This window comes from Trichosurus vulpecula, chromosome 3 (assembly GCF_011100635.1).
Source record: "Trichosurus vulpecula isolate mTriVul1 chromosome 3, mTriVul1.pri, whole genome shotgun sequence".
NCBI lineage: Eukaryota > Metazoa > Chordata > Mammalia > Diprotodontia > Phalangeridae > Trichosurus > Trichosurus vulpecula.
The window spans coordinates 298,971,018-298,983,218 of NC_050575.1; positions in this window are offsets into that span (position 1 = coordinate 298,971,018).

Below are 12,201 nucleotides of genomic sequence, written 5' to 3' on the forward strand. Positions count from 1 at the left end.
AGTCTGGGGGTATCAGATACCACCTTTTCCCAATTTGGGGGGAGGGTTGGCCCTGATTCCATATTATGGTTAATTAAAAAGACAGTCATTCTATAACTGTAATGCCATCACCGCTGATCAAAGTTTAGGATGCATGCCCACTGGAGGGCCAAAGCTGATATGTATTACACCCAGTAGGCTAAGGAACAAAGCAAAAATGACCAGCCACATATCTTAAGTTCTTAGAGAAAATGTGCACAAGTTCATTGCTCCAAGCCCTTTCCTTCTATTGCTCTGGAGAGATTTAAATTCCAGCATTAACTCAGCATAAGGCAGCAAATCAATACCAAGCACCAGCTTGATTAATTTGCCACCCCTGTGGTGAGAGTTAGGGATTGATACTTCCAAAGCAGTTCATGTGCTCTCTTTCCAACTTCCACTTGGGACAAATTGGTGGTTTATGTTCCTAGATCACAGAAGGCAAATTCAAGGGCGAGAGAGGTTAAGTGGATCTTCTGGGGCTTTATAGAGGCTGTGTCTATATGACAGCAAGCAGATGTTAGAGGAAGAAATTGAGCATGGGCATTGAGATGTGCACATTAATACTTTAACCAGCTCCACCCCATGCAAGATTTAATCAAAACATCTGCTCTAAAGCCCCCAAAATATGTTCAAGGAGGACATCAGGTTGGATTTTATTTGAGAAACCACATAATGCTTTTTAGTAATCCTAAACTGAACACTGCTGTAAAAGCTCATCAAATGTTAATACTCTTCTGGTGGAGCTGTATGGCTGGAAAATCACAAAACACCACAATCTCCAAAGAATCAATATGGTAGACAGATAACCCAATGGACCATTTGAGTTCCAATTTTTTTTCCTCTCTCCACTCCCTCCTCTACTCACTGAGAAGGCAAGAAATATGATACCCATTATGCATATGAAGTCATGCAAAACATTTCCACATTAGCCACATAGCAGGGGTGTGGGAGGAAGAAGCAAGAGAAACAAATAGAAGGGGAAAAAGTATGCTTCAATTTGCATTCACAGTTCATCACTTTTCTCTCTGAAGGAGGATGGCATTTTTCATCTTGAGTTCTTTGGAACTGTCAAGGATCATTGTATAGACGAGAGCAACTAAGTCTTTCATAGTTGATTGTTGTTACGATATTGCTGTTATCTGTGTACTGTGTTCTCCCAGTTCTGCTCACCTCACTTTGCCCCAGTGCATGTAAGTCTTTCTGGGTTTTTCCGAAACCCTCTCCATCATTTCTTATAACATCATAATATTCCATCACAATCATATACCACAACTTGCTCAGCCATGCCTCAAATGATGGGCATCCCTTCAGTTTCCAATTCTTTGCTACCACAGAAAGAGCTGGTATGAATATTTTTGCATATATGAGTCTTTTTTTCTTTTCTTTTGACCTCTTTGGGGTTCAGACCTAGTAGCAGTATTGCTGGGCCAGATGCATATTAATTAAACCCTTTTACTGAAAGGAGACCAGACATGTGGCTAGAGACATAGAGAATGATTGATAGACTCCAAAAGGTAGCTGGCTAGGTGACACAGTGGTTAGAGTACTGGACCTGGAGGCAGGAAGACTTGAGTTCAAATACATTCTCAGTGACTAACCGTTTGACCCAGGGCAAGTCACTATACGACCCTACACATAAAATTGAAAATATTTGCAAAATGCCTTGTAAAACTTTAAAAAAAACTAGCTGTTATTATCACCCCATTTGATCCTCACAGCATTTCTATGAGGTAGTAAGGAGGCTGAGAAGTTACATGACTTAACATAGCTAGTCAGTGTCTAAGGATGGATTTGAACTCAAAGTTTCCTTCCTTCACAGGCAAAACTCTTACTCTCCCTCACTGCCACACCTATATAGGGGTCATGGATCCATTGGTGAATGGGAACATTTTTTTTCAAACATTTGGTTTATAACACAAGGGGGTAAGGAGATATTCCCCATAAATATGTTAGATAAAAGCTTGAATTGGAGGATTTATAGGAAATTGATGCAAATCTATCAGAACAATAGCCAATCTCGAATACAGAAGTGATTAAGGAGCCAACATGAATAATAAATAAACCCTTGGGGAAAATGCTCAACCTCATTAACTATTAATTAAATGCAATTAAAGTAATCTTGACATACCACCTCACCTTTATTAAAGTAGCAAAAGTAAACAAAAATAATAGATCTTAGTGTGGGCAAGCATTTCCACTCATACACTGTAGGGAGAATTGAAAACTGGAAAGATATCTCAGTAATTCTGGACACCTGGACTGAGGGGGAAAGGGAGAGAGTAGGAAAAGGAGAGGAGCTGGGAGTCATTGGAGAAATGGATATTTTTAATAGGAAAGAGTATTTTGAAATATCTGGAAGAAGCCTGAGGCCTGGTAAATGTTCATTGGTGAATTGGGAGACCAGGTTGGGAGCAGTGAGTGGAAATGGAAAAAGTCAAGAATTGTGATTTAGATTAATGTGCGTTCTAGGTGTGCCCTTGAATGACATTAGAAAGTAAAAGAGATAATAGTGAGCTTGGGAGCCCTGATCGTGTGCTTTGAGCCAGCCACAAGAGCTGGAACAAGTCTGAGAAGTAAGCTGTGATGTACTTAGGGAGGAGCATGAGAAAAATAATGAAGTAGAATAGGTCTCATGCATGGTTCTCAAAAGGTAGAAGACATTTTATCCCCTAGCTCCATCTTTCTCTAGCGGAAAATATAGACTCAAGGGATGGGGTGTGAATTATTGTGAGTTTGTCCAATTAGGAACCAATTCTTGATGCCTTACCTACTGGCAAAGCCTTGGACTGGATATTATTTCAGTTCATGTCATAAGATTTTGGAATACCAGTAATTAATGATGAGGATGATAGCAACTAGCGTGTATATAGTGCTTTAAGTTTTAAAAAGCACTTTACAAATATCCTCTCCTTTGATCCTCACAGCAACCCTTAGAGATAGAGGCCATCATTATCCCCATTTTACAGATGAGGAAACTGGAATGGTAAGAGGTTCCTTGACCAGGCTCACATAGCTGGTAAATACCTGAGGCTGTTTTTGAACTCATATCTTCCTGACTCCACAACTTGTATCTCTATCTGTTGTGTCACCCAGTTGACTCTCTAAAGAACAGAAAGGCATATTTGGATATGGTCTACAGTATTTATTCTTAGTATAAGAACAATAAAAGCCATGAATAATACGCAATAAAACATTTACTGAAAGCCTGGTATGCAAACCATAGACAATATTTATGCTCATTTTTATCCCCAAAGATTTTGAGAAATGCATCATTTAAATTTATTCTTCTTGGTCACTTCTTTCCCTCCCCTCCATGAGGAGTGAGAATAATATAGTCCCCATTACATATTTGACTCATACTAAAATCTCTCCATAGACGCCCTAGATTCTAGGTTAAGAACTCATGGGTTAATTGATAGTTGAGCTCACTCCCAGATTTCAGAGATTTTTCAGAGATTATATTTCAGAGATTTCTAGTGGGGCTAGAGGAAGGGAGAGGGTAGCTTAGGACAAGGAGCCTCATGACTCAATCTCTCTGGAGAGCAATCAGACAATAAAACTGAGACATAAAATTTATTGAACCTAAATGGCCATACTCTTTGACCCAGAGCTCTTCCTGCTAGTGATATACTTTGAGTATACTGCTCCCTCTTCCACTACAGATCACGACCTCTGTTTTATCTTAGCAAATGGTTTTCAAGAGTTATTGCAGCCCCTAAAAGGCAGCTCAGTGAGTAGAGCACTGGGCATGGAGTTAGGAAGACCCGAGTTCAAATCCGGCCTTAGACATTTACTAGCTGTGTGACTGGGGGAGTCAATCTTATTTGCCACAGTTTTCTCATCTGCAAAATGAGCCAGAGAAGGAAATGGCAAATCACTCCAGTATCTTTGCCAAGAAAACCCCAAATGGGGTCATGAAGAGTTGGACATGACTGAAAACAACTGAACAACAATAACAAATTCATCCACCTAGAGCCTCTCTAAGTCTGTCTGGACATAGCCAGCCTGGTCCTCGGGCAATACAACACTTGAGTCCCTTACCAGGCCTATACCCAAAACCTTTCCCATTTAGAGAGACCTACCAGAAGTTACCTTCCTCTGACCAAGACCTTGGACCATCTTCTTGCCATGATGAGGCATCAGAGGAAACCTCCATTCTAGTGAAGAATGAGTAATGTACCCTATAGAAATAATGAAAATGGGAAAAAAGATGATTTTATCAAAATATTTATGTCTGCCCTGTATAGAATATTGAAAAGCTATGGGCAACTTAATGTCCAACGTTTGGAGAATGGCTTCAATATACCAAAACATCAGAGTCTGCATGGCCATAATAAAGGACAAATACAAAGAGTCAACAGAAATGTGGAAACCAAAATCCAAAGAGTAGAACTCCAAATTCCAGGTACTTAATCTTATATAATCTACACAGTCAGTTTGTATACAGGGCTCTCCACACTGTAGGAGCTTAAGGGAATGTTTGTTGAATTTAACTAAGTATAAAAATACACATTTTGGAATATATAATCATTAGGATCAAAAGAGGTTTGTCAGTTTTTGCTAAGTTACCATTGGTGTCTATTTATATGTGACTATTTTTTACTGTAAACAAGGTATACATGGAACCTATTTGCTTTGTCCCTAATAGGAGGAGTTTGCTAAAACAGATCTTGAGATTAACTCTTTACCTTCTCATACTCCTCAGGTCCCTCACTAAGGTAGAGCTCCTTTGCCAAAGGGTTTTCAATTTAAAAGTCCTTTGACAACAGGGACAGACCTCACTTGACCCAAGGAGTGGGGGTAGGGGTGGAGCTTCTCCTTTCAGTAGCTTCTGTACAACTAGTACTAGTTTTAGCCTTTATTTGACCTCTCTGTCTATTGGTTTGAAGCTCTGTGGGAATAAGAACTATTTGATTTGTTGTCTATGTATTCTCACTGCCTATTACAGTGCCAGGTGAATAGTAGGTGCCTAATAAATGCTTGATTGATATTCTTCTCTGCATAAGGAACTAAGCACTTATTAGCAGCTTGCCCAGAACTCTTCCCATTATATTAGTTCTTCAAAGACTCACATCTCAGTCAGTAATTGGGATTTCTAACAACTATTGTTTAAAAATCAGTTCATATTACAGGCAGTATAGTAGAAATTACACAACAAACTTAATTTATTAACAATATAATAAAAGTAATGGACCTGAAAAAATAACAGGTGTGTGATGATGGATAAATTGCATCATTAATCAGAGTGTCAGGGGTATAGTTCAGCTAGTTCAGAGAGTTGATTGTTAAATTTTCTGTGTGAGCATTTACATCCTGTAAATCAGCATCAGGGCCTGATTTATTGTTTTGTTTATTATCTAGACTTAAAGTACTAGAGAAAAAGTTAATATTAGAGATTAAACTTTAAAAGTATGTAATTCATTTTTTTCCAAAGAGCTAGCTATTAAACATTTACCAGCACATCTCTGATATGGCTGCATTTGCACAGGCCAGCACTTATGGCTGGAATATAAAGACCCTTACCTTCCATAAAAACTCTCTTCTGTTCCACTAGGATTCTTTCCCCATGAATTTCTTCCCATTAAACCTGTTAGTGGAGGACTTATCCCTTGGAAAATACCATACTAAGGACATCATCCTCATTTTCCCTTATATTCTTTATATCATATTCAACCCAATGTCCTAACCTGTTAAGAACCTATTGGGTCCCTCCCAGCAATGTGTCACCTTTAAATTTAAGGAATGTGTTATCTATGCCTTTGTTCAAGTCACTGATAAAAATGTTAAACAGCATAGAACTAAATATAAATCCCTAGGGACCTCCTGGGTGAGACCTCATATACAATTGACATCAAACCATCCAACCAGTTATGAAGCCACCAGACTGTATTATCATTTAGCTCTCTATTATCTCCCCAAGAAAGGCATGTGATACTTTATCAACTACTTTGCCAAAATCTATATAAACAACATCAACAGCATTCCCTTCGACAACTGGCTTAGCGATCCAATAGAAAATAGAAATTATTTTAGTCAGACACAACATGTTCTCCATGGAGCCAGGCCAAGCAAGCTCTTTGAAATCACTACTTCCTTTTCTAGATGTTGGCCAATTATCTTTTTAATGATCTTTTCTTTTTTTTTTTTTTAGGAAGAAATCAGGGTTAAGTGACTTGCCCAGGGTCACACAGCTACTAAATGTCTCAGGCCACATTTGAACTCAGAACCTCCAGGGTGGGTGCTCTATCCACTGTGCCACTTAGCTGCCCCTTTAACAATCTTTTCTAAAAAATTTCCCATTAAATGAAGTCAAATTCAATGCATTGTAATTTAAAGACCATTTTCTTCCCCCGCCACACACACACGTACTTTTTTTTTAAACTGGCCATTTGTTTTTCTTAAATCTTGTGGTATTGCTGTTGTTTTCTATGATATTTTCAACAAAACTGACAGTGGTTCAGAAATCACATCTTCCAGTTCTTGTTCATCTGGACCAAGTGACTTGAATTCATCAAGGACATCATGTGCTCTCTTACTCTCTCCTATCAATTCCCTGTTAGTCATTGATGTTTGCCACATACTGTGTAAAGGTCATTCTCTTTCACAGAGAAAGGAGAAACAAAATAGGAATTGAGCTGCCTTCTCTATGTTGTCAGTTATCATTGTACCATCTGCTCCAAGCAAAATCCCTTCTCTAATCCCCATTTTTGAAATAATTCAGCTAAAAAACCAAACCTCTTTATTGTCCTTAGCTTTCCTAGCCAGCTCAGTCCATTGGACCATGGCACACTCTAATATTTATTCTGTTTCCTAGCCTTGCTCCTATCTTCTGTATATTTCTTTTTTAAATCAAAATTGGTCCATGAGTTCTTTGTATATCCACATCTGTCTTTCCAAAAAATAACAAAAATTTTTTTCTTTTCATTAGAAACATTTCCCTTTATGTCTTTAGAATTTTATTCTTGAATATCTCATCCATCTCTGGGCTCAGTAAAATGAGTTAGACTAAATGGTCTCTAAAGACCTTTCTAGTTGTGACATTCCCTGATCCCATGAGATAGTGCCTAAGAATTTCGGGTAAGAAAAAATAATATCTTAGTAAATGATGATGACAGTGCTGTGAGAAGTTCAAAGGAGGGTAGGTCCCTGTGAGCTGTCAAGATAAGGTTTCCTGGAAGAAGTGATACCGGAGCTGGACCTTGAAGAATGCTTAGACTTTAGATGAGGTTGTGAAATTCAGATGTCACAAAAGTTCAGTCTTGTCCTATTAACCCCTTTACCTCACTATCTCCTTTGCTGCATTTATGGGAAGGTGGTGTAAGACAGAATGGTCAGCAGTTCCAGAATGTAAACTCCTTGAAGGCAAGGACTGTTTGCATTTTTGTCTTTACATCTCCACTTCCAGCACCACCGATCCTAATGTTTGTCACATAATAGGCGCTTAATAAATGCTTGTTAAACTGAATTGAATTGATTATTCCCTCCAACATTGTAATCCAACACAACAATTGGGATGAAGATTACAACCCATCCACGTTCTCTTATCCAGTATTATTTTTGTCTAAATTCTCAAAAACACCCTTCATAAAGGATCTACCCAAACCACTGGAGGCCCTTCATTAAGTATTTTAACATCCCATGGCAATGCATGAGTCTTTTCAAACATTGAAAAATTTTAAGAGATAATTCCTTTAATATTATACAGGAATTCTTATCAAACAGTAACCAATTAATTAGCAATAAATGAATGGTGGGAATGCCTTGAATTAGTGTAGCATTATATAATTTTTCAAAAATACAAGACCATTCATTTGCTCAAACATGTGTATCATGCAAACATGATATTTCATTATTCTTTTATAGATGAAGTCACTAAGGATAAGTAGCTTGTCAAAATGCATATGGCTAGAAAGTAACAGATATAGAACACTAGAACCCAGGTTTTCTGACACAACTGCACATTCTACTATGCATGGGACAGGTTTCATTGTGTCGGGAGACCAGAAGAGTGGACATCACTAACAGAAATTATTTAGGAAAACATGCCAGAAGGGGAAAACAGCAGAGAAAGAGAATAGAGACTGGGAAGCCTGAAGCTGTTTGTGGAATACCTCAATGGCACTTAATTAATGGGTTGGATCAAGTTTTATTCTATTCAATTTCATTTTATTCAGTTTGTTTCATTGAAGAGGAGAATGGAATGGAAAATAGAGAAGTTTGTTTGGAGTTCAAGGTTCAGAAAAGCAAGTGAAAGAAGGAGCATAGTGATTGTGTGGTTGGTTTCATTTCCCCAAAAACTTCCCATTTCTAGTTTATTCATGTAAAACCCACCATTAGTAATAGAGTGACAAAGGATAAAGAGAGACTGACTCTCAAAAACATAATCTTTACAGAGGGGATTTTCATTAATTGAAAATGGTAATTATCATGTGAAAGGGCCTGAGCACCCAAAATGAGGTCATGAGGTGAAGTGATGAGCTGCATCACCCATTCACTGTAGTAGAAATTAGATCAGAAGTGGTAGATCTGAGTCCCAATCTTATACTCCTCATTAACTAAATGAATATCTGCCTACATGTCTTTGTTTCTGTCTCTCTGTGACTCTTTTCTTCACTGTCCCCAGATCTCCCTCTCAGTAGGAAGCTTTGACCTGTGAGAAATGTGCTCACTCTAAACAAAGAACAATACTTGTTGTGAAGCCAGGGAAGACCTCATTACATTTATTTTATATTTACTCTACATTCCCAATGAATGAGTACCTCCCGAGTGGAGACTAGGCTTGATCAGACAAATGCAACGCTTTTTATGCTGTTCCCAATCTGAATTCCCCACCCTTGCTCCCCATTGGCTAGATGCAACCTCCTTAACTGCCCACTTCATGTCCCCCCTCAAACAGCCGGTTAAGCATGCATACAAGCTTCTAACCTTTTACCTAATCAGAAGTCTGGTTCTGCTAGGCCTGTGACTAGAACCAGTCACCTCTGACTTACTTCCTGTTTTCACTTCAGTTTTAATCCTGTGGAAACAGAATTCCTTCTTTTGTTTCCCACAGACCTAAGCTTCCATCTAGTTCCTCTCTCCTTAGACAGCCTATTGGCTTCCTTGATCTCAGGGCTCACCACCTTGGTGCCAGACAGTATACATACCAGATCAGATTTAGCCCTGCCACAGCTCAGAACTCCCAAACTCAAGTGATTGACTAGCCTCAGTCTCTCTTAGTAGCAGGGATTACAGTCATGTACCACCACTCCATGCGACTACTTGAATTCCTCACCTGTAAAATGGGGATAATACTGCCAATCCTGCTTACTTACAGGGCTCTTGTGAAGATGAAATGACATAGTATATGGAAATAATCTATTGTAAAGTATTATATATATATTTGAGTTATTATTACTACTATATGCCAAGGGAAATTACAAATACTTAAAACCAAGATGTACTATGTAGGCAACAATCCAAAAAAAAATGAATTGCAAGATTGCTTTATAATTTCCCTTCCATAAACAGTAATAATATTGTCTAAATGGAAACTGTTGCTAGTGTGTTGAACAGTGTGTAGGATGAGAACATATATTGTTTACCCTAAGCACTGATAATTAAATTTATACGATTTACCAGATACAAAACACAATCATAAGGAAAATTGATTTTGTAAAAATCCACGGAGCAAGGGGTCAGGTGCCACTCTTCCCTACCAGTAAGATGCCCTAGGTTTGGGCTTCTATGAACTAGGTTCAATATTAAGGGGACTTGACCTCAAAAAGAAGAAAATGTGTTTTTCTTAAACTTATTAAATTTATTACACACTCATCCTAGAGCCCCAGTAAAAATATCTCAAACAAAATTTAAATACATGTCTAGGGTTTGCCCAAAACTTCAACAGGGATTAACAGAGTCCCTTCTAGAAAAATACTCCCTGTACAAAGCGGATCAGTTATAGAATAGCGGCTTGGTTCCTCCATCACAAGAGAACTGCTTCAACCCAATACTAATAAGTGCTCACTGACAAATGCTTAAAACACAAAACAGTAACTCCTAGCGTATGCTTCCTAGGAGGCTGATACCTCAAACTTTAACATGAAACACTTTGTGGGAATAATGAACACGCATTTCACATTCACCTTAAATCTGTATCTGTCAGCAACTCAACAAATGAACATTCTTAAGGATTTACCATGTGCCACGTGCTGTGCTAAGTGTCATAGATACAAAGAAAGGCAAAAACAGTCCTGACCCTCCAAGAGTTCATATTCTAATGGGGGCAACAGCATGAAAATAATTATGTATATACAAGATATAGACAGAGTGTACGCATACACATGTGTGTATGTATACATACATGTATATATAATATACGCACACACACACACTGGCCATTTCCCATGATAGATAGATAGACAGACAGACAGACAGATAGATAGATAGATAGACAGACAGACAGACAGACAGATAGATAGATAGTATCCCCAATGCTCAGCACAGTGCTTGGCACATAAGAGGCACTTAATAAATGTTTGTTGATTTGCCTTTCCTTGTCTCAAAAAGTCACACACACACACACACACACACGTGTGTATGTGTATGACATAGGGGATGGCCAGTGGAAATGCATGAATTCTGGAGTCAGGAGAAATCAAGAAATCATGGAAATCAGTTCCAACTGTATAATCAGCACCAGGTCCCAGGAGCTTCCAGTTGTTTGACATCATCAATTTGTGGCCACCTCAGGATCATTGTTTGGTCATCTACACTCAGGGAAAGGGGCAACCAGGTGGCACAGCAGATAGAGTGCTGGGCCTGGAGTCAGGAAGACTCATCTTCCTGAGTTCAAATCTGACCTCAGACACTTACTAGCTGTGTGACCCTGGGCAAGTCACTTAACCCTGTTTGCCTCAATTCCTCATCTGTAAAATGAGCAGGAAAAGGAAACAGCAAACCACACTAGTACCTTTGACAAGAAAACCCTATGTGGGGTCATGAAGAGTCGGAAGTGAGTGAAAAAATGACTGAACAACGGCAAACAACAAAACTCGGAGAAGGAAATACAAAGCAAAAAAAGCAATTATCATTTCAGGAACCAATCTCAGTTTCCACCAGGCCAGCAGGTTCACTCACTGCCATGTGTAAACAGTTGCCGTAGCTAGTGGGTGGGAGGGGAATGGGATAGTCCAAAAATCTACATGCTTGTGATTCGAGGTCCAGCTTTGGTGATCCATGCCTAGTACTCCAATAGCACTGACTCAGCCTTGACTCCCACCCCACCCACAGAGGTAGCAGAGACTGATTCCATCTGACCAGGTGAAAGAAAGGTACTGGGCAGGGCAGAGCTGTAGACCAAAAAGAAGAATGTCTGTGTCCCAAGGGAAGAGAAATAGGGAGCCCTTATACCTAAACCAGGGAAGGATAAAGCTAAGAAAGAGAACTAGAAACAAATGTCATTAATGGATATTAATGATGTGTAGCCCTCCTCCCTAACCTGCCCTCTGATCTATGTAGCTGTAGCTTCAGGAGAGTCGATCCACAGAGTACTTTTGCCCTCAAGATAATAGCTGCCTTTTGAAGGATCCAACCCATGAGTGCAAATTAAAGTTTGGAAAGTAACCCTAGAGGGAACACTGTAATCTAAAGACAAAAATTACTATCATTTGCAGTGAGGAAATACTGGAAGCTATACTAATAAAAAGAGGAGTAAAAGAAGGTCACCACCTTTTCCTACTATTATTTGATGCCCTTCTAGATTTAGAAGTGATAATAATGTCATGAGGAAAAAATTAAATGCGTAAATATAGACAAAGAGGGAACAAAACAATCCCTATTTTCTGATGATATGATGGTTTGCTTTGAAAACCCAGACAATTAGCAAAGACAATAGTGTCGGCGGAGTAGCAGGATACAGAAAGAAATACCCCAAGACCCCACAAACCCAATATTTTTATATTCCAATTAAAAAATCAAGAGAGAAATAACATAAAGGATAAAGGAAAGATCTGTTCAAAATACTACAAAATATATAAACTATCTGGGAGTCAGTTTACCAAGACTCAATCAAGATTTGCACAGATAAAATTCCAAGCATTTTTTAAAGAAATAGAATGATAAATAATTGAAGGGACATTCGTTACTCATGGTTAAGTTGTTCCAATATAATGACAAATGATGATACTACCTAAACTAATA